Here is a 24,438-nt window from a genome sequence, read left to right as displayed (position 1 = left end):
ACCATTGAAGACTCCCCAGTAAAAAGTTCTCTACAGTGCTTTCCAGACTTGGCAAAGAGTGAAACTTCACTGCAGACCACATTTATGACCTCAAAGAATCCACCTGTGCCACCTATGGTCACTGAGGTTCCCAAGAATGAGGAATTGTGCTTCATACGAATTAAGGAGAACCAACTCAACCCTCCGAAGAATGCGGATCCGGTGTCTTTTCCATCATGCCGGGGGAGTCTGGAGAACATCATATACGATATGTGAATCTAGGTGAAACTAGGTTGGAAACAGGAAAAGCTCCCACATCCTTGAATCCGATGTTTCTGATGTTAACTCTGACCATCGACGGTTGACAAGTTAGAACCACGATGGTAACCCGGTAATGTAATGTCACATCAGGTCATCGAGGTCGAAGACGACACTCTGGCAAGAAAGCACGCACAACGAAAATGATTATCATTAAGACCTAGTGAAAGAAATATGTGACACTGTAGTAACCATCTTATATTTCCTTACGTTATACACAGGAAATAAACAATGGATGTGCTCATTCTAAAAGACACAACACGTTTCGAAAAGTGTCATGGTATTTACTGAATTTTAATTATATACCCTATAGCTATTAGTTGGCATTTTGCTGTAATAATTCAGTTTGAGAGGCTACTACTCTACAAAATTTCGAACAAGAAAATGGATTATTTTGAAGTCCCACTTAGATATTCAGCCAACTTTAAATTCAAATTTGTTCAGATATAAATCGTCAATAGCCAATGTTATATTCGGGAAATTCCAAGACACCAGGAAACTGTAGTGTCAGCGGTTTGGAAAAAAAATAACAATCATATGCCGCATCCGATGACGTTTTGTAAACCAAATGATGGTATAACAACAATTCTCTTTTGCATTTCTATATATTTTTGTTGTTGTTTTAACCGATTGATAAGAGGTCAAATAACTATTTACTAATAATAGTTTGTTGTTGGGAAACAATTTTGCTGTGTCAAGCCAAATATGGAAAAAAATACTGAAAAATGACCAGTTTTGAGCTTAATATTTTTCATTTCCTGCGTTCAAATCACTACATATATTGGATTATTTGGTCCTGATATGTATTTATCGTTCTATTATGGTCATTTTGATACTTTAGTTGAAAAATGTCAATGTTATAACTATTTTTTCATTTTTCAGTGATATTCGAGATGGTGGCCATCTTGATGACGTCATAACCGGAACTTATACCATGTTAACATTGGTTTTTGTTGTTGTTTAAACTGATTAACAAGTAGTCAAAAAACTTATTAGAAATAATAGTTTGCAGTTTGGAAACATTTCTGCTGCGTCAAGCCAAATATGAAAAATTTGCTGAAAAATGACCATTTTTGAGCTAAAAACCCGATTTTTTCCTTTCCTGCGTAGAAAATACTACACATTTTGGATTTTTTGTCCTGATATGTGTTTCCGTTCTATTATAGTCATTTTGATACCTCATTTGTCTACTTTAGTTGAAAAATATCAGTGTTATGACTATTCTTCATTTTTTAGTGAAATTCGAGATGGTGGCCATCTTAATGACGTCATAGCCGGAACTTATACCATGTTAACATTGGTTTTTGTTGTTGTTGTTGTTTAAACTGATTAACAAGTGGTCAAAAATCTTATTAGAAATAATAGTTTGCTGTTGGGAAACATTTTTGCTGCGTCAAGCCAAATATGAAAAAATTGCTGAAAAATGACCATTTTTTAGATTAAAATCCGATTTTTTCATTTCCTGCGTAGAACACACTACATATTTTGAATTTTTTGGTCCTGATATGTATTTGTTGTTCTATTGTGGTCATTTTGATACCTCATTTGTCTACTTCGGCTGAAAAATGTCAATGTTATGACTATTTTTCAATTTTTAGTGAAATTCGAGATGGCGGCCATCTTGATGACGTCATAACCGGAAGTTCATTCCAATTTATGCAATGTTAACATTTTGATTTGTGATTAGTGGGTCATAAGGGTTCAGAAAAATATTGGTTCGGAGGTTTGGGGGGTGCATGAAGGACCCTCCTAGCCCATGGCCTAAATACGACATTGTGCTTATGTAGTGAAGATCTCCATCAGGATAGGCTGTTTCCAATTACATGATATATCTCTTGTATGAGTGTTATTTCCGGAATGGTTGAACGTTTTCTAATGGCCGTGGTGAAAATCAATCACGGTGTTTTTATAAGGACGGCGTCGGGGATAATAAGCGACCCGCTTTATGGAAATTAACGTTTGCATTTGATTTATCTATTCAGATTAGTTCAGAGAATAATGGTATGTCTAATATTTGTAGAAGTTAATATCAACTTTTTACGTAATGTTTCGGAAATTATCAGACAGTTTGGTTAATTTATGTACCTTTAATTTAATACTGCCGGACATCTTGAATTTCAGATTAGAGGCAATTTTGAAATTCAAATAAGAATCGAATTATTTTGTATCAAACGCTACAAAATATAAATACTCACTGTATTTGCATTTTTTTATTTACTTTAAAGTCAGCTAAGTCAATTTTTATATTATCATTATATACAGATACAGATAAATGTAGTAAATTGGCGGCCGTCTTAGAATACAGAATAGCGTCTTTTTACATGAAGTTTAACACTACCAGAATGATCCTAAGTAATGCTAATAATAAGTATCGATAATATGGGTGTAGACGTTTAAGATTGTTAACTTGATTTTTACAGATAAATTTAGAAACAACTTTATACGGCAATGTTGGATTTCAAAATGGCGGTCATTTTGAGATTAAAATAATAATCAAATTATTTATGTATCAAACACTATAAAAGTAAGGATATTCTCATTTTATTTGCAAGTGTTTATTTGCTTAAAGTAAGCTTAGCTAATTAGGTGTATTTTATACAGATATAGTTCGTAAAGTTGGCGGCCATCTTGAAATTCAAAATGGCGGTCCGTCTTCATGAAATTTAACGCTACCAGAAGGTTCCTAAGCATCAATAATATGGGTGTACACGTTTAAAGTTTGGGTCTAGCTGGTATAGAACGTAAGATATGGGTCGCAGAAGGTGGTTTTTGGCGGCCATTTTGAAAACCAATATGGCGGCCGCCAGGGGCCGTGATTTTTTTGGGGTCCATTTTTTTCCTGAAGCCTTATGTCCTAAAGAGGTCATATACAAAGTTTCATGTTTTCTTCAAAATTTGAACGATTTTCATACTTAGCCGCTCCACTATATATGTCCTGTTTAAAACAATATTTTTTATAATTAAACGCTGGTCATAAATTAAGTCAATGTCGAACTCAACATTCCCTCTCATATACACTTCATTCCTCTGTCAATCATTCCAACATGGAGCATGTAATCTTGTAGAGATAGTAAGCTTATCAAAATAAATTTATTCATGGCAGCGAAACAGTTTCTCGCAAATCTTTAAAAAAATGGATTAGTTAGATTTGAACGAGGGTTTTGAAAGGATATATCCATCATTTTCATCTGTTGTATACTTTCCCATTAGTCGCGCGTCCTTAGAGTACATCGATTTATATCAATGACTCAGTTAAGTAGGTATGATGATATGGATATGATAATACTACAGAAGTCTTGATTCAGGTATCACGGAGTAGTAACAGAACATCCCACAGTTGAACAGCTCTCTGCTGTCATAGAAACGTCTGCATTGCTGAAGAGTATTACAGAGAGCTTTGCGAATCCGCCTTTCGAAGTAATGCATATATCACCATTTTTTAAGCATTCTTATTCTATCAGTCTTGACATAAATCGTATCATCAAACTTTTCAGTATACCTCGTGTTACCTGTGATTGGTCTGATAAACATGTTTCTTTTTCCGGGGTGATAGCAGCGCGCTCGATTCCACACAATTAGTGAACGATCATACATCACTCCCCCACAGTAGAAAATTTACATGCTTCTGGCATACATTGTTACTAGATACATAAACGTCAACGTAGAATGGGAAGAGGTGAAAGGTGTTTTTTGTGACGATAGTATCCAAACAACAATGTGTGAAACATATTGTTACTCCATTAATTTAAAAGTTTGAGAGCAACAATAAGAACGAAGCGATCCTAGAGGTATATAAATATATATAAAGAAGTTTGATAGTAGGTTATCACTGAGATGTTATTTTGAATTTATAGTACATCCATCATGCTTTATCAGAGATATGCATATGGCCCTATTCTAACATATGTGAAATTCCCAACGTATAGCATCATTCAATTTTATTGAATACCTGAATGTACTAATGCACTTCTGTCAACAATTAAAAAAAAAAAACTTGGAAAATTACGCCATCAATGTCCTGGACTGACTATTAGGAAATGCATTTCCCAACCAAACCTGATAAAATGCGTGATACCATGAGCACGCTGAATATGACGAACTGGGTGTATCTGCTGTCTGGGGTAATTTGTCCCGCCACAGCTCTGCATTATTCAATATCTGTCAACTGAAACTCCAAAAACTACCAGACCAACTTATACCACCATACGTGATACCACGTGCACGCTGAATATGGCGAACTGGTTGTATCTGCTGTCTGGGGTAATTTGTCCCGCCACAGCTCTGCAACATTCAATATCTGTCAACTGAAACTCAAAATACTACCAGACCAACTTATACCACCATACGTGACACCACGCTGAATATGACGAACTGGTTGTATCTGCTGTCTGGGGTAATTTGTCCCGCCACAGCTCTGCAACAATTAATTCAGCACGAATAAACTGGGGATTACTGCCTCCCCTTTTAATGTGTTAAGTGACATTATGTCATATGTGAATATGTTCTTAAGATTGAGGAGAATGACAATTAAATTACGTTTGGCATGGAACCATGCAAGTCAAAATATATAAATGCTACCAGTACTTGTGTAAATAGGCTGTACAGTTTTTAATGCTATGCGCAACCGGAAGTGAAGTGACAGTTGAAACTGTAACCAGTAATTAAATGACCACGATGGATCTTCACAAGCTAGAACTAGCTTACAGCGATCCGACCACAGCGATTCAGCGAAAATTGTGTCAAAGAATGAACTGCATTAAATTGTTCAAAGGGAGACTCGCCAGAAATTCAAATAGCAGAAAAACCTTGTGATGCAGACCTATTTGCGTCTAACCAAATGAGTTCGATGACATGAAACAACAATGCGCAACAAGAAGTACCCTCGTACTAAAAGTGCGACGTGTTTCAGTCTCCATAACCTTCAGTTCCCAAAGAGATTTTAAAGTAGACACACCATGAAAAGTGCTTAAATATTAGTTTTAAAGGAATGGTGTGTAATTGTTAATGGGTTACTGATGAACAGATGAATCTGCATGTGGAATGCTTTGTTGTCATCTGGGGAAATTAACTTGAATAGGATAATGAACCTACATGGGAATACTCTATCATACTGACCTCTAACAATATATGTGATATCCGAGTTTGACTGCGTGACTTACCTTATTTATTCATTAATTTCTGGTTTTTGTTGATGTTAAAACCGAAGATAATATTTGTTGTAAATCTGATTTACCCTCCATCCGCTGCACTCACACCTACAAGCGATAGTATTAACAAATATCTCGACATTTTATATTTGAACTTTCGCGATGTTCAATTAGTATACCAAGCGAAACATAAACCGATAGAAATGTAAATATTTCAAATGTCATAACGTAAATGAAGTATAGAAATCTCTTGTTGATGTCTGATGTAGAAACTGTTTACGATGAACAAGTCCCTTATGTTAGCCTTGTCATAGACTACACACGATGATAAAACCAGCAAATACCATCAACAATGGCCTCCCTATTACACAAGGTGTAAAACCGTTAATGCCGTTTCACAAATGACATTATTTATCAAATATACAGTTGGTGCAGATGTGTGACATTATGTGGCTACTGAGTGATGTGCGATGCGCGTGTGAACATGTTTTTGTACGTGAGAACAGAAGACATACTATTGCCTTAATAAATAACCGCTTTCTCAAAGGGACGACGTCCGTGGTTATAAGATCGGGGGATAACCGTATATCGGTATCAGCTGTGTTGTTCTAAGTGTGTTTTGGGGGATAAAAAACCAATATGATGTTTAGAGTCGAAATGTTGTTTATTTTGTTATGTTCATTTCAGCTGCAAATGAGTGATATGATAATTAGGAATTGTTCATTATAACTGACTTACAATGGAAGAGAGGACGTTATCGCATGATGGCTCATAAACATCTGGTGTAGTTTTCATATTTTCTAGTGTTTCTAAATTCAATCTACAATCTTGTGCCAAGATTAAAACAAGATAACGTTTAAGCTATGATATGCATTACGTCCTTTCTTTATTTCCATTAGCATTCCTATTTCCCGGTAGTTCGTTACTATGATGACATGGTAACAAAAAAGAAAGTGTGACATTATTTGGATTTGAGCTAAATAATGGAATTATAAATTTCATTATTTAAAATGATTGTTTTTTTTTGTTTTGCTTATTTTAAACTCGATTCGAATAAGATCTTTCAATTTTTTTGTTTTTGTTTGCTTTGATGACGGAATGCTAAACCCAACAGACTGTGACAGTGACCCGTTTACTAACTAATAAAAATCTTGAGCACATCCACTTCTATACTTTATATATAATATATACATTACAAGCCCCTTGTTTTCTAGCCTGCTTACAGCGATGTCTTCAATAGCAGCTAGGGTAAAACTTAATGACACAGTTCTTCCAATACGTGTTTATGCGGGTCTTGAATTTGTTCACGGCCTCGGCATTCACAATTTCCGAAGGTAATAGGCCGGGATCTAGGGGGGGGGGGGGGGGGGGGGGGGGTCCACGTGCAACCCCCGCCCCCTCCCCCCAACATAACGAACCAATGTTTTTCTGAAGACTTATGACCCACTGATAACGTAATCGAGAGGTAACATTGTATACACTGTGATGAATTTCCGGTTATGCCGTCATCAAGATGGCTGCCATCTCAAATTTCAATAACAATTGAAAAATAGTCATAACATTGACATTTTTCAACCGAAGAAGACAAATGAGGCATCAAAATGACCACAATAGAACAACAAATACATATCAGGACCATATAATCCAATATATGTAGTAATTTCTACGCAGAAAATGAAAAAGTAGAATCTTAAGCTCAAAATGGCCATTTTTAAGCAATTTTTACATATTTGGCTTGACGCAGCAAAAATGTTTGCCAACAGCAAACTTTTATTTCTAATCAGTTATTTGACCTCTTCTCAATCAGTAAAAACAACATCAACAAAAAAACCACAATGTTAACATTGTATAAGCTCCGGTTATGACGTCATCAAGATGGCCGCTATCTCGAATTTCACGGACAAGTTAAAAATATTCATAGACATTTTTCAACCGAAGTAGACAAACGAGGTATCAAAATTACCACAATCGAACAACAAATACATATAAGGACCAAATAATACCGCAAGCAAGCTCAATAAGCACGGGAAAACATAGTAGATTACAAAACGATAGCTACAACATATACTGTATGGTTTGAGTGCGTTGTTACATTTCTCACGTTTTTAAGCAAATTGTACATGTACCAAGCATTTTTGTGCGAAGACCGATGTTAACATGGTATGGCCAATTGGAACAGAATATGTTGATACTTTTATTAAGTCCTATTCTGATAGAAACTGAAATATTTGTATAATAAAACAATTGATGCCTCCGTGATGGAGCGGCATGACTTTTTGCCTACCCTCGAGTCTTGGGTGGTCAAATCGTCATGTCAATCCAATTGTATAATGTCATTGTTTGTATGCAGACATTTGCCATCGCATTCATTAGTCATTGTCGTCTCTGTGTGTTACGGAACTTTATGAAATATTAATTTTCGACAATTACCCGCTGACTTATGGGAATTAAATGAGAACATAAAAAGAAGACAAGAGCTAGTAAGCCTCCATATTCTATAGTCAAACACAGAAAACAGTATGCAAATAAAGGCATGGACATAAACTACAAATATTAAACAAGTCCGCGAATGTGAGGGATAGAAGAACCACTCTCTGCATGATACAAAGACATTACTAAATATCAGAGGCGAGAAAATCAACATACACAAAAAAGAAGCCCAGCATTATCCTCTTACTTCAACAATTCCAGAATTCAGACGTTCAGACCCATGACACCGATACAGAGGGATACGCCACTCTAGTATGGAACTATATCACGGTAATGACTATTAAAACAAGGTCGCATTTGTCGGACCATGTAATCCTGTCCATATTAACTAGCTACATCAGTTATATTAACGTTACCACACTACGCTATTTAGTTTTAAATCTAAGGTTAGCACAGAAGACACACAAGGTGTCCTTCCCTTAAACTGCACCATACCTCAAGTCTGCTACTTTCTAGGAGTCGTCGGTGGCTAAATAACCAAAGGATTGAGGCGGCTGGTCATTGACCAAAACAGAAATCCATATCATATGCATATCGACATGAAATGTTCATATTTAGCAAGTTTTACAACCAATTATTTATCATATCGTTTTATTGTTTTATTCCTGAACAGTAACATATACTCAAGGTATTCAATTAAATGTGAATACCATGGCAACAAGGCAATGTTATATCTACATATCTAACGGTTAATTCGCCATTTTCCGTAGGATATTACATACATATAGTACAGTTGTCACCCTCCACAGTGAAATTAACTTGTACATTTAACTGTTTGATGTCTTTTAGATAATTCCTCCCTAGTGTGCATTTGGAGAGGTTCTATCTACGAGATATCATCCTTGTTGAATCGTGAGAATGAGGAGTATCAAAGGAAAAGGTTTTAGAAAATAAAAAAAAATATAAATTTACAACAAAAGTAGGAGTGAATGCTTCGGGGACCTGGTCAACACGATGTAGAGAGAGATGTGGTGTGACTTGCGTCGTGTTCAGAAATGTGTTTGTTTTAAAACAGGTTACAGGGAAGTGTCCATTGCCATGGGAACCAAGCCGTTTCTACATTCAAACCACTCCCTATCTTAACTTACGGATGACACCAATACGGAATTTCTACGTGATACACTAATTAGCACACATTGAAATAACAATGACTGCCCGACAAAAATGCACATTTCCAAACGTTACAGACAGCATACTAATTACGCTATACATTGAAAGATTCGGATATTAACAACTTTCTATATTGAATTTAGCTTTCATTATGATATTAGTTTTTCCTTACTTTTGAAGCGTGTCCAGAAATAGATTTCAAAAAGCCATTAAATTGTTTAGAAGTTCTAGTACTTTTTTTCAATTTCAACAATATTTTATTGACATTATATACATCAAAGGGATCAGACATCAGGCTACGCCTATTTAAGTGCTCTCCAGTTCACATTTTTAATTGCAAAGTTCTAGTACTTAACACTAACATTCCAAAAATAGACGTTTTCGTGGTTTCACATGACCTTCGAGTCAATACGGGCATGTAATTTGCATTCGGGAGTATTCTACTTTTAAAGAATTAGGAAAACAGCATTTAATGGCGACAAAGTGACAATACACTATAATAAGTTTAGAGTTGCCTTCACCAGCTGAATCTCGTCGTAATGAATGTACACCGTAATAAGTAAAGCATGACTCTCCTCCATCTAAAACCAGTCAGTGGATCTAGTTAACGGTAGAATATTAGTAATTCTCTTCAGGCCTCAATTGACAATTGCAATGTCGATACCAGTGATTAATGCTATGTATCACCGCTAATCAGAGTTCTCCTTGTGGAATCATATCTACGTTGTCGCCCTACCGCAACAACCGTGTCAACATGGTATATCTGAAGTTACTGGAGACAGCGAGCGACCTTCTATCAACATGTGTCATAGGCAATCATGTCAAAGTGCACGTGATTGTAGATACTTTGCAAGATATTCTTTCAAAGCAGTTCATTGAAGAAAATTATGTAAATATAACGTACATGTATAAATAATTAAATATTAAAAATACAGATGCATGCATATCTCCTACTTAAGTTCTTTAGATATATGACAAGTAGATTTGGGTGTACATCATCTAATGGCATATCGAATCGGGAGCAAGGACACGATCGGTTAGAGGAAAGGGGAGCAAGGAGAAGATCATCGAGAACAACGATCATATGGAAAAGTAAGAAAGAAATCGGTGTTAATGCGTAACTGAGAAACAAAGAGATTGTTAGTGTTGCACAACGGTGAGTTGTTTTACTGATTTGAAAATTGACACCATTCATGATTAAGTGTCCTGCAATTATATTTTCGTTATCAATTGATATGCTGTCATTTGTTTATGTGATTAACTAATGATGCAATGTTTGCTGTGATTGTGCCATGAACAATAATTTACCAAAATGTCGTTTTAGTAAACTGTCAAAGTATATGTTTGCATATTAACAGCTCTGGCAAGCAATCGCACATGTTTATGATACAAATCTGTACGTGTGCCACCTATATATAATGATTGAATTACCAGCCTTAACGCCGCACTATGTCCTGTATACGCTGTAATGGACATGATACATGATCTTATGTATATAAATAACCACTAACAAAATCATGTGATCAGTACAGTGTAAATATGCATGCGTGAATCTAAACAACTGACTTATCTTTTGTAGTTTACCAAACGCATAAAATCGCTTTCCCAAAAACAAAATTAGGACGGTCTAGCGACGATAAAACAGAGTTATCAACTGAACTAACTTAGAATTATGTGGGAATTGTTCAAGGATAATTACGCAGTGCATTAAGTTGGTAATATTGATAAAACAAGAGAAATACGAGAAAATTAAATGAAATTTCTTTTGAACAGTAATGGCTTGTGTGACGTGCAGTAATTAAAATTGATATGGCATAAAATAGTTCGTTCTCATAAAACAATTTGAAAATATACGAACAAATGGTTTCGGCTCCAGAAGGCAGCTATTCGCCATACATCCAGAAGTCAATATCCTGTTGGATGCAGCAGAACCTGTGTGCATGTCTGTAGTCAGTATATTACGTTCATATCTGGAAAATAAATGTCACAATGTTAATGAAATACATGCTAGTCCTCCAAAGACTGTTTTATGAAGGGCCTGCATGTAACCGTATTGTGGTTTGTAAAATTTCCAATAGGTCTTTGTTATACAGTCTAGAGAGAACTAAACATGGTGGTCTATAAATGTTAACCTATAGTAAAACTGGAAACTCTATAGGGATTATAGGCTAATGGGTTATTTTTATCTTAAAATCATTATATTTGTTATGGCTAAGATACTTAAGTTGTTTTGAAACAATTACAAAATATATACCCTTAAATCTCGATAATATGCCTGAATCGAAAATAGGCCAGTCTTTAAAGTAAGTCTTGCAAATATATACATTTGTATCATAAGGCATGAGAAGTATTACAAAGCATGGATTGGTCATGGCCTACATATTACATGTTCATAGATTTGCCATTGCTTAAGTAGCTCACGACCTTAGATTGGGCATTGCCTAAGTAGCTCACGACCATAGATTGGCCATTGCCTAAGTAGCTCACGACCATAGATCAGGCATTGCCTAAGTAGCTCACGACCATAGATTGGCCATTGCTAAGTACCTCACGACCATAGATTGGCCATTGCTAAGTACCTCACGACCATAGATTGGCCATTGCTAAGTACCTCACGACCATAGATTGGCAATTGCCTAAGTAGCTCACGACCATGGATTGGCCATTTCCGAAGTAGCTCACGAGCATAGATTGGCCATTGCTGAGTACCTCATGACCATAGATTGGCCATTGCCTAAGTAGCTCACAATCATAGATTGGCCATTGCTTAAGTACCTCACGACCATAGATTGGTCATAGACTAAGTAGCTCACAACCATAGATTGGCCATTGCCTAAATAGCTCACGACCATAGATTGGCCATTGCCTTAATATTTCAAAACCATAGATTGGTCATCACCTTAATAGCTCACGACCATGGATTGGTCATTGCCTAAATAGCTCACGACAATGGACTGGTCATTGCCTAAGTAGCTCACGACCATGGATTGGTCATTGCCTTTCTCATTACAATTACTTGATTCCCTGTTGTTATTCGGAAAGGTGATAAAGTCAACATCATATTAATATCACCATCATGTGACAAATATGCCATCTAGGTTAAGTGTGCCGTATGAAAGAGTCATAGACTATTGGAATATCAACAGGAAGAGAAAAACATGCTCATATCGTATCTTCAACAACATTCTAATGAGAATTCCCATTTACATATCGGTGTGTGATGAGGATTAGACATTGTAGATGAAGCCAATCGTTACACCTTTATCCACCGATATATCAGCTTGTTCACTTTGCAATCAACCCAACCAACCTTATATTGACAGTTTTTATCTAACGAGACCACCTAGAAGTTGTCCATCTCACATGCAGTTAAAAATTAAGAATTTAAATAATCTTTCTGGATTATGGCTTTTTACTGCTAGGCTCAGCTTCACTATCACAATGATCACTAACCATTCGATATCACATATCAAAAACTGTTAAGTTGCATCACGCCGATCTATCTAAAAAAATCCTATGTTATAAAAGATGAATATCTCCACCCCGTATCTATACGTAGTCCATTCTTACCTTACATGGTAAGTGTAAAATAAGTTCTGATACGGGCTTGTGATCATAAAAAAACACGAAAAGAACTTAATTTCGATATTACGGTTGAAACAATACACCTTTGTTCAGAACACGACATCAGTCCACGACCAGTTAACACACATATATATAGGTAAACTGATCATTGATCAACAGAAATCATGTGATAGTAATGGAGCAGGAATGATCAATATTAGGGAAAGTGAAGTATGAAATTAAATGTCAGTCTTCTAGTTGATACAGTATTAACAGTTGTGTTGCATAAAACATCAATGTAATGTTTATAGTTCATTTTTAATATGTTATGTGTATATATAAGCAATTAAGCTGAGAAAACAACTTCTAACAAACTTGTCCTGTCGTAGGTCGAGATACTTTGATTTCATTTTATCGAATATACATGGAGTTTTTCGTGTGAGTAAACCATCATTATCAACATACATGCTAATAAAGGGATATTGCTGCTTATTTATAAACAACATCAGTAATCAAATGTGTTTTTCAGTTAGATATAACTCTTTTTTTCTTCATACTTCTATAATCAATCTTATACTAACTAATTACGTCCTGTACACACATATGGATTTAACCCTTCCAAAGTAAAATAAGATTTTCAAGCTGCTTTATCCAGCGCAATATACAATTCAGCAATACTAGTCCCATAATCTATCGCTCATCGTGCATGGTATGTGGTATGAAGACATGCGTATATGGATCTTGTCAATGAAGTTGATGCTTCCAATCTAATTCTCGTTTAAGATTGCGTCCTGCTCCAATGGCGGCGGTGTTGAAGACAATCGTCTGCGAAAGTACCTCGTCTACTTATTATTTGGATCTGTTGCAAGATTACAAAAAAAATTGTTTCTTGTGGTTTCTCATTATCTATTTTAGTTTGATTACAATATTTTCAGCTTAAGCAAATACAAAATGTATTTTATAATATGAATATCTGTAAGCATTTCAAGGGGAAATGATGTTATTGCAATGAATTGCTATGTTTTCGAACAGATTCACACATGGAAAGCGAATTCGCTTGTCCGCGTAAAAATAGCAACACTGGGATATCCCACGATTCAACACAGTCGTAACATACCTCAGAAACTCACCACACCATCGACTGACCTTCCTTTGTAAGCAGACTCCGTCCCTTCTACCTAAACGATGACGGAAGGAACCATCTGACTCCCACAATACTAGCTATCCCAGAAGTGACCGAAGACTGTAATAGTCATTTTCACGATTAGTCAGCCTCTTGAGTAACTCTTAAAAATTCCTTTATAAAAGATACTGTTATAATAAGTTATAGTCTGTTCAATTATAATCACATAGATATCACAAAGAATTTTGTGATAAATTTTTAAGTGCTTTGAACTTGTGTTAATAGTTCAAAACAGAGGACAGTTTAATTAAGACGCAGGACGCGTCTTTCCCGGAGCGGAAGGAAATTTTCACAAAGAATTTTGTGATAAAGTGCTTTGAACTTGTGTTAATAGTTGCTAAATTTTAACATCAATTATCAGTTAATACTATTGTGTGTAATTTGACATTCTTAAGGTTATATTCTTGATTGTATTTACTCTACATATATCGTTTGTGACATTTGAGATGAAATCCCGTATGTGTGATAACTGTGTATATCCTCTGGCAATTTACTTCAATACCTTTCTGAAAGATTTTACGTTCCATTCGATTACGTAACCGGATTAATGTCACGGCCATCCTAATTGCCTAAAGGACACTGACCACGGCTGATTAATCTGCCAATGAGCGATATCTGTCAGTCATAATTCTGTAATTTTATAGTATGTACATTATTTAAGCGTGATATATTTTATTTGTAAGTCAGTTAGGTCTCCGACTTTGTACGGAACACAGCGGTTATATTCTGGACACTCCAGAATAGCCCTCCGTCAAGTCACAGTTATCATCATTAAATTCCAAAGTTCAACTTCAACATTTTATTACGTCATCTTTACTTTTTGACAAAACGTGCGGAAGTTTCCTTATGTTATAGATATTAACTTGTCATTCGCGGAAAAGATTATTTCTGAACATGAACGTCTAGTCGTTTACCATATATATAAACACATACTTTCCTAAGCGTGATATCCAATGTTAGCCACCCCAGTAAGAGCGCGGACTCCTACCCTCTACATCACTTGGGATATAACCTTAGTGTCCTTATATATAGATATACTGTAAGGCCTATAGTAACAAGCCATTCTACTTAAAGTTGTACATTAGGATCACACCTGCTTGACATTCCCTTAACAAAACCGTTAAGTATGCAAACGGATAGAGCTTCAAAAGCCACCATATAAGGTGATAGTCATTAAACGAAAAAAAAAACATTTTTTGTGCGTAAATATACAATTCTCTTTTTCTCTGACCTTTCGACGATAGTCTACAGAATACAATTACGACAACTACTATATTAAAGTGTACGAATCGAAATACTCGGTCTGGGTCCCCTGGGAAATCACCAAAATCTACTGTTTAAAATAATTGTCAATCCCTTACCGTTTCGTTTGGTTTGTGACAGTCTGGTGTGAAAGGAAGGGGATTAATTCAGATGTCCAGAAACCTTTAAAGCCGAAGCTATTTATAATGCCCATTCCAAACTAGACATGACCCTTACGACGACCGACATGAGGTCTGTCTGGGGAAAAACATCGCCCCCGATCCGTTAACAAGTTTTTAATGTTCATTACCATAACTAATTAAGTGTTATTGATAATCACTATCCATTACCTACTTTGTATGAATAGTTCACCCTCTGAAGGCGTGGTATGTAACCACATCATTGTAAAGAGTTGTTTTGCACTGCATAGTATTTGATTGCTGCAATGGCATAGCTCGGAACGACGGACGGAAGATTTCTGACGAATGGTCGTCGTCAGAGCTACGATTCCGTCCCATTGATTGTAGTGTTGCAAACCATCCAACGGTGAAAATGTTACATTTTATTTGTGTCATGTACTTTTATTATTAAATTCAACAATATCACAATTGTTTAATATAAAAAGATTATTTATTTACCCATTTCCATGTCTAACTTATGTTTTTAAGCATTTTTGGATGGCTAACATCTCCGACACGGCTCATTTGGCCGCCATGCAGTGAGATGCTTCTCGTTTGAAAATCTCGCGCTCCAAATATAGCAACTAGTACTAAATATGGAATGACCTACACATTTTCACTACAAAAAAATATAATGTCACAAAGTTTTTAACATGAACTTTAAAAATTATGTTTATTCTTAGTTTGTTAGCTTTTTAAAACTTTTAAACATATTTTACCAGTTGAGTGTTTCATTTCATCACGGTTTCCGGTAAATAAAACATGGCGGCGTTTTTGAACATAATTACACGAGTGTTGTGTTTGCCTTGCATTTTACTACTAATAGTTGATGAAACATTATAATCGAAAGGTTTCTGAAGTGAATATTGATCATAGTTGTCAGAACAATACAGTTACATAAGGATATTATCCGAAAATTATATTTTTATCAGTCAGTCTCAGAGTGCACGACACTATCTGCAACGGTGTTGAATTCATACCCTGCCGGGAACGGTATGAATATTCGTTCTAAGTATTTGAGAGAGCACTTGGCTCACAAAACTTCCGTAACGCGTTATGCAATACATCGATAGTCGCAGTGAGATACTAACTGACCGCAATCATTACATACCTGTTAACAAGAGCTCGTCTTAGACAGTATGGGATGGATGTTAGCGGACGTCGAGTGATGTATATGCTATGGCTTCCCGTAATAATAAAATGTTGCTTTGAAAACTTGATAATTACAACAATACAAATGTCATGATCCATTGACGCTCTTACGTGGTTCGTAAATTACACACAACGACGCAGTATATTGCACATATATTACCATTACCGGTATCTGTTATTAAACCGGTTACAACATGTAGTATGTATTTCATGTCTGAACAAAGGGCAGCAATGTATTGTGTAAAATGGCGTGAATGATGTGAGGGGAATATAGAGGATCTATATTTACCATGTATAACTAGAGAATGTGGAAAAATGTCATAAACCTCGTCACATGGCATCAGAATTACTCCAGAGGTTTGAATAAACACTGACACAGTCAATGTATCAATATTACTAATGTAAGTACAGCTTTGTGGACATTAAGTCAGTTTTAATGATTGTTTACTTGGAAACCTTTCCTGGCGTCACATTGTCGCTACGTTTTCATGATGCAAGTCATTTTGTATGTTAGACACTATTTATATGTTTGCTTTAAGTCACAGGTTTATTGTTCAAGATTTCCAAGGGAAATGATATCAGGTTTCAAGTTCAAATTGTTAAGTTATATTTTCGATCCACAGGCTGTGTGCACCCAAAGTTTCATTTTTTGTCCAAAAACAAATTTTGAGGAAAGTCATACTAGAGCAAACGGAAACACCGGAAGCGGAAGAAGTTGAGAGGCACGTTCAAGTCATATCGATCGAAGGTATTCGATTGATTTTCTAGTCAAATCCGTCAACGCTATTAGTAAAACACAAATATCTACTCTAAACAGATCTTATCGACATTTTGAAATGTGGGATATGTGACTTCATTATAATGTATGATAATCAAGTCTTGAAACAACCTTTAATAGTGCCCGCCCTCCTCCTCTCAATCCCACTTCGGCATGTTGTCCACAATGATATCAAATGGAGATTCGTACGGCTTCATCCTTCAACCTTCTCAAATGCTTTCTCTGACAAAAAGGTTCAAATAACTGTTGAAACTGCTATACAGAAACGTTTCCCCGACGCATTCATGAAGCATCCATTATACTTGAGGGTAAAAAAAGTGCAGTCATCAACAAAATATATTACCTTTATTACCAAGGAAGTGGTCGTGAAAGTCGCCTCAAGATATGAAAGAATATATATTTTAAATGTACCAATGTCCGTTTGTCAAAAGTCAAAAGTTACTCAATGGTGTCTTATATTGTTTTGACTTCAATCTAATGAGAGTTTGAAACAAATGCGATAGGCAAGACTGAAAGATGCTCCACCGCAGACAAAGCATAAATGATATTCATCATTTGAACAATAATTAATGTTTAATCGTGTATATATATATGTGTGTTTAATTCACACAAAAAAACCAATATGAAATAATTTAACTTGCCTTTGGTGCATGCGCAATCAGTACTCCAATTTCACATAGGTCATAGTGCCATGGAATTTTTTCGGGATGCAATTAATTCTTTAATTTTTTATACTTTTATCTTGATGTAAAATTAGAATCTCAAAGTTTCCAATGGTGGTTATGGTGTAAAGTAAGTAACTTTTGTAACTGAAGAAAAATACTACATCGTCTACTTCTATTTTTAATAGTGAAAAAAATACCATTTGTCAGCGATGGAGCATCTTTAATTGTAGTTGTAGTTGTGTTCGATGCTTATTTATTTTAGTGCATTACATACTAGTAAAGTACTAACCATGATCCCCATGATGCATGTTAAGGATGTATTCTTCTGAGGCTTCAGTCCCGTTGAAGTCTCGTTTCGACAAAGATCAAAGAAGTTATCAGATTTTCAAATACAGTCTATCAATATTTGTAGCAAGTTGCCAGTTACAAATTTTGTCAAAAAAAGACATTTCTATTTTTTAGTAGAATTTTTATACAGGGATTTTAAGAAATGGCCCATTTGGCGACCATATTGAAATTATGTTCGTTTTTTTTTCGCTTTGAGAAGAGCCACAGTTTTACTATTTTTTATTGATTTTTTTCCCTCTTAGCACTCAGGACTAAGGTCATTCTCTATGCATATATGGTCCCAATGCGATAATGGTATAAAGCATGTGTATATCTTTTATATATCTTTTATATATCTTTAACAATAACAAGTCTCATTGTTTCTAACAGGCATTGTTTCAGACAGAGATAGAGAGAAAGAGAGGAGAAACGAGATAGAAGATTGGCGAGTGAGAGTAAAAGCACCGTAAAGAGAGAGGGGGGTTAAGAGAAAATACAGAAAGATAGAGAGAAATACATAAAGCGAGAGGGGGAAGGGGGGAGACAGAACGAGAGAGGGTAAGAGGGAAAAGACAGCGTGAGAGAGCGGAAGAAAAAACAAGAGAGGGGGGAAACAGGAAAAGACAAGAAGAGGGAGAATAGAGAGGAAGTGGAGGCAAGCAAGACAGTCGTGGGCGCGTGTCAAATAGGACTACTATATATAGATGAGTGTGAAAGGTTAGAGAAAAATAGAATATCCGGTAAAGGGAGTGAGAGGAGAGGTGAGAGTCAGGTTAGAGCAAGTGCGAAAGTTAAAGTAAGCTATGTGACAGTCATGAAGTCATCATCTTTCTTACAAGGATTCACATTACGCTGATATTCAATTGTAATACAATAATGCGGAAAGAAAAATTGTGAATATTTATATATCGTTTAAGTGAATTTTTAATGGTTCTAAATATCCATTGTCTCATATTTTCCATATTTGCTAAAGATATTCTTCTGTTAGTGTCATCATAGTGCATTTTTTTTATTATCTATTTTCACCATTGTTTCAAATACACTGTATTTAATTTCTGAGCGAGTCATGAACCAAAAACATTACATACAATTATAATTAACAAAATTGATTTCATGCGCACACAATCTACATTTGTACATGTATACATCAAGTGTCATTGCCCTATATTCCACAAAACAGTTCATATAAAAAGGAAAAAGGCAACGACACTGAAAGATTATACATAGAAAGTAAACTGGTGATATAAATGTTGATATGTCAAACCTTCAGCCACACTCTCATCTAGGCCGTTTACTTACAAAACATAATCTAAACAGTTTTATTAAAGAACCCACTCGCATTACTCCTACTTCTTCTTCTTCTATTGACATTGTTCTATCTAACAACAATCACCTTATAAGGGATACAAATGTTCTTGCTCCGATTTGCAGTGACCATTGTCTTATTAACTTCTGTATATCATATTCAGTATATAGACAAACTGCATATAAGAAAACGATATATGAATATGATGGTGCTGATATTGATAGGATTAATGATAATATTAGTAATATTGACTGGATATCTATCTCACAAAATAATGATGTAAACGAATTTAATAATATTCTAGTTGAAACAATTAACACACAAATAAATGACCATGTACCACAAAAAATAGTTACAGTGCGACCGAATGATAAGCCTTGGTTTACAAACACAATTAGATTAAAAATTAGACAGAGGAACCGCATTCACAAAAAGCTATTAATTCAAACTCACCTACTCAATGGGAAAGGTACAGATTAGTTCGAAATGAAACTATTAACCTAATTAGAGAAACAAAACAAAATTATTTCATGAAACTTGAATCATCGTTAAATAATAATAGCTTGTCTCCAGATAAATGGTGGAAAATTGCTAAATCTTTGTTAAAAATTGATAATAAGCAAACGTCTATCCCCCCTCTAAAACACAATGAGTCTTTTCTCCAACATCCTTTTGAAAAAGCGGAACACCTAAATACATACTTCTCTTCAATCTCCACTTCTTCTAATGATCTTGATCCTCTTCCCCCTCCTCCCGAGTTTCCTTTTAAGATTGACAATATTGTATTTACTGAACAGGATATCAAAGATCAGCTTTCTAATCTTAATGAAAAGAAACCTGCAGGACCTGATGGTATTGTCCCAAAATTCATAAAACTATTGACACCCTCTATTTCTATTCCTCTTACCCTTCTCTGCAATAAAACTATGGAAACCGGTTGTATTCCCTTGCCATGGAAAGCTGCTAACATTAATGCCATATACAAAGGGATAGATGATGTAAATGATATTTCCAACTATCGACCCATTTCTATCACCTCTTGCTTCAGTAAAATAATAGAAAAAGTAATTTTTAAGTATCTCTATAATTACCTACGTGACTGTGAAGTAATCACCAAACATCAGTCCGGCTTCATTCCCGGTGATTCAACTGTGAACCAACTTCTTTCGATATACAATAATATCACTAACTCATTAGACAAAGGAAAAGAAGTCCGGTCTGTTTTCTGTGATATAAGTAAAGCCTTTGATAGAGTGTGGCATGATGGACTATTATTTAAATTAGAATCTTATGGTTTTAAAGGGAAATTATTAGGGTGGTTTAGAAATTATCTTACTGATAGGAAGCAACGTGTTTTAACTGAAGGCATTTTCTCTACATTTAAAACTGTTAACGCTGGAGTCCCTCAGGGATCTGTCTTAGGCCCTTTTTTATTTCTATTATATATTAACGACATAACTAATATTGTTACTAGTGATTGCAAATTGTTTGCAGATGAAACTTCGATTAGTGAAGTAATTGATAATAACCAAATCTATGCTGCCCATACACTTTCACAAAATCTTTCGAATATAAGTACCTGGGCTCTGAAATGGGACATAAAGTTTAACCCCACTAAAACTGAATCATTAATATTTTCAAGGAAACGAAACGTCATTCATCCCGATATATACTTTGACAATAACACGGTTCATACAGCTAGCACACATAGACATTTAGGAGTTCTACTTTCTGACGACTGTAAATGGACTCACCACAATGTGATTTATGTATACCAGAAAGCATTTAAAAGGATAAATATTTTAAAAACATTAAAAAAAGAGTGTCACGTAAAACTCTTTTAAAACATTTATAAAAGTTATATTTTACCTATTTTAGAATATGCTGATGTTTTATGGGATAACTGTACTGAACAATGTAAACTTCTGTTAGAGTCTGTCCACTTAGAAGCCGCTAGGATTATAACGGGATTGCGCAGAGGTACCTCCCATGATATACTTTATAAAGAACTAGCTTGGGAATCTCTCTCTGATCGGCGTCAAAAACACAAACTTATTCTTATGTTTAAGATACTCCGTGGATTTGCTCCACAGCATTTGATTGAAATTGTACAACCATTTTTATATCAGCCTGAAAATGAGAGATATCCACTAAGGATGACAAGATATTTTAATATTCCTATGTGCAGAACTGCAAGTTACTATACTAGTTTTTTTTCCAAGTACCTTTAGAGAATTTAATTCTTTCGCTTTAAACTTTGACTTATCGAATGTTAATACTGTTGCACAATTTAAAACACTCCTTTTTAACATTAATAAAATGGAACCTGATATAACAAATACCTTTATAAACAAAGGTTCTCGAATTATAAATATTACTCTGTGCCAGCTCAGAAATTCCTCTAGCAATCTAAATTCTGACCTATTTCGCGATCATTTGATAGATTCTCCAATTTGTTCTTGTGGCCTTGGTAATGAAACAGCCGAACACTATCTTTTCATATGTCCTTTATTTAATGAACAAAGATCATCACTCAGAACCAAAATACATAACTCTAATATCCCCCACTCGCATTTTAACGCAAAAACTCTACTGCATGGCTGTGACAATTGTGATGAAGAAAAAAATACATATTTATTGCAATGCATATCAGAATATATATCTGAAACTAAAAGATTTTTTTTTAGATTTTTCTACTATGATAGGTTGGGGAGATACACTAATAATAATATTCATTCATAATGTAATGTTAAATGTTAAAATATTTTGTTGATAATTGTACTATACCGGATTTGTTTGGAGATGGCTAATATAGGCTTTGCCTGTTGCCAAATCCATTTGCATATTATTTGCAATAAAATTTGTTGAAATGAAATAGAAAGTAAAAAAAATAATAACATTTTTCAAATATGAATACTAATTGCATATTTTGCATGATATTATTACAAACATGTACATGCAAATTAGATAATTCAAAAAAATAATTTACTAGGTATCATTACACGCATGTAAAAAGTTATTTATGCATGTGTTGCTTGGCAAATGTCTTATTTTCCTTACATCGCTATACATTTTCAATTTGTTTTTTAATACCCTAAAAATGTCAATTTCCTTCGTTCTTTTTTCACTAACGTAGCACGTTTTATAAATAGAAAAATATATAATAGATACTAGGGCATTTAAATCTTCATACACTGGCGATTCCGTTTTATAGCCGGTAACAATATTGATATTTGCTAAGTTACTTCCTATTTTGATTTTCTTTAACGTTTCATTGACTTTTTCCCAGAATCTGTTTACATGTTCACATAAAACAAAGAAATTATCGTAATTCTCCGTTACCTGACATGTAGTGTACAAAGGATTGGATTCTATTTTCCATCTGTACAGTAATTTTTTACATGATAGTATACACATGAAAAGTTTCCACGTAAAGATTTTAATTTATTCTCATCCAAAGAGTGAAAACTAAAATAAATTGAGACTTGTTTTTAATTGAGTATCGCTTGACAATTCAAATTTATTTTTCCAAAAATTAAATGTATGTGCTTTAATTTTCTTCTTCTTTACTAATAAGTCATAAATTACTTTATTGGTAAGTTTTTCAAGAGGAATACACTGTCTACTTTTAGTCGTTATTTGCAATTTCAAAGCGTCATGCATGATTGTTGTTTTAATAGAAAAATTAGATTGGAGTGCCTGTTCAACATAATAATCTGTGACATCCAGTTCTGTTGCGTGGTCAGCTTGTTCAAAACACACCTCTCACAGATTTTTCCAGAATCATCGATTACATTGTCAATTGTTAATAGTTTATCCTTAACCCAATTTGGAAACCAATAAGGAATATTTCCCGTTTTTAATATGTCTGTTGCCCCAAATGATTTCTTTCTTATATCTAGGTAATTTCGTGGATTGCATTTGTATCCTCCACCCCCCCCCCCCCCCCACTCCACCCCCATAATTGTCCACGCATTAATTATCTCTAAATAAAAATCGGATTTAAAGTTGACTTCATGGTCAGTATGAATCTTATTTCATAAGAAAATAAGGCCATCTATACCTTATTGGTCGAAATAGAAAGATAGAATAGAGGTCCAGTTAGCACCAAAATTATCAAAAAATCTTTTAACCCATGCCACTTTTAACATATATATATGAGATTCCACATCGATCATTTGTAGCCCGCCGTCTTCGTGTTTACCGATAAGTGTCTTTCTCTTCTCTTACCTTTTTGCATTTTTCCATCCCAAATGTAAGTGAAAAGTATCTTTTCCAATACACTAATCTGTACTTTACTTATGTGTTGAGTCTACGCTATATATGTAATTTTAGATAAAAGTAGGGCTTTTACTACAGTTATTCTACCTAACTTAATTAATTTTCTTTTCTTCCAATTCTTAATGTCACGTTCTATAGCCTCTTATTTTAACTCCCAGTTTCGATTCTGACAGGCAAATTTATCTGGTCCAAAATAATATCCTAACGATTTTCCTTGCCCACTACTCCAGGTTATATTCTCATATATAGTATTTCTCAATTCGTTTCTCCCTAGCCAAATACCCTCTGATTTGTCTTTGTTAATCTTTAACCCAGAAAGTTCCCCAAATATTCCAATTTCCTCTAAGGCCGTTACTATATCCGCAAATTTCAAAGACAAAGTTGTGTCATCTGCTAATTGACTTATTTTTAAATGTTTGTTTCTTACCGTTACACCACACATATTCTTGTTGGAGCGTATCCTAATGCCATAATTTCGGCGGCTATGATAAAAAGTAGACAACCTTGTCGAATACAACGATGTACATTAAATTCGTCTGAAATCCAGTTCTTATTAGAAACATACCCGTAGACATTATTATACATAGATTTTATCCATTTAAAAAGGAAGCGAACATAAACTCCCATTCAATCGTGTCAAAGGCCTTAGTAAAGTCTAAAAATAAAACAGATGCATCAATGTTAAAATGTTCCGAAAAGTCTATAACATCCTGGATT

The 24,438-nt window shown here is 34.8% G+C and overlaps 1 protein-coding gene across 2 annotated transcripts in view; it reads right to left on the bottom strand.

Annotated features, from left to right (window-relative positions):
* Nucleotides 1-24,438, bottom strand: part of LOC138319182 (transmembrane protein 160-like) — a 93,504-nt gene that overhangs the window by 36,902 nt on the left and 32,164 nt on the right. The window contains exon 5 of one of the 2 annotated variants that reach the window (XR_011207969.1): nucleotides 10,903-11,014. The gene's annotated coding sequence lies outside the window, so the exon portion shown is untranslated. Of the gene's footprint in view, nucleotides 1-10,648; nucleotides 11,015-24,438 lie in introns of those variants that run through there. The other variant, XM_069262157.1, reaches the window with a different exon arrangement.

Source organism: Argopecten irradians, chromosome 3, assembly GCF_041381155.1.
Source record: "Argopecten irradians isolate NY chromosome 3, Ai_NY, whole genome shotgun sequence".
Classification (NCBI taxonomy): domain Eukaryota; kingdom Metazoa; phylum Mollusca; class Bivalvia; order Pectinida; family Pectinidae; genus Argopecten; species Argopecten irradians.
This window is presented reverse-complemented; position numbering and strand designations above follow the sequence as displayed.